Raw genomic sequence first — 301 nt, 5'->3', positions numbered from 1 at the left:
AATCATCATCATCAATAGTAGCCCGTGCTGGTGTGTCTATTATTAATAATTGTTGACGATTGTTAATATTACTATTAATGATGATGATGACGGCGAGAATAGCAATAACAGTGACGTGATCCAGTGACTGCACTCCTCTGTACCTGGCAGCTGCAGCCCCGCCCCGCCCCGCCCCGCCCCGGCACATGCCAGCGTACAAAAGCGGGTGGGGCGGGGCGAGGCGGGGGGAAGATGGCGGCGGCCACGGGCGCGGGGCTGGCAGCGGCGGCGGTGGAGGAGTGGGGGGGCGCGCGGCTGCTGT

This window comes from Gavialis gangeticus, unplaced genomic scaffold (assembly GCF_001723915.1).
Source record: "Gavialis gangeticus isolate Ggan-Ray unplaced genomic scaffold, GavGan_comp1, whole genome shotgun sequence".
NCBI classification, from domain to species: domain Eukaryota; kingdom Metazoa; phylum Chordata; order Crocodylia; family Gavialidae; genus Gavialis; species Gavialis gangeticus.
This window is presented reverse-complemented; position numbering follows the sequence as displayed.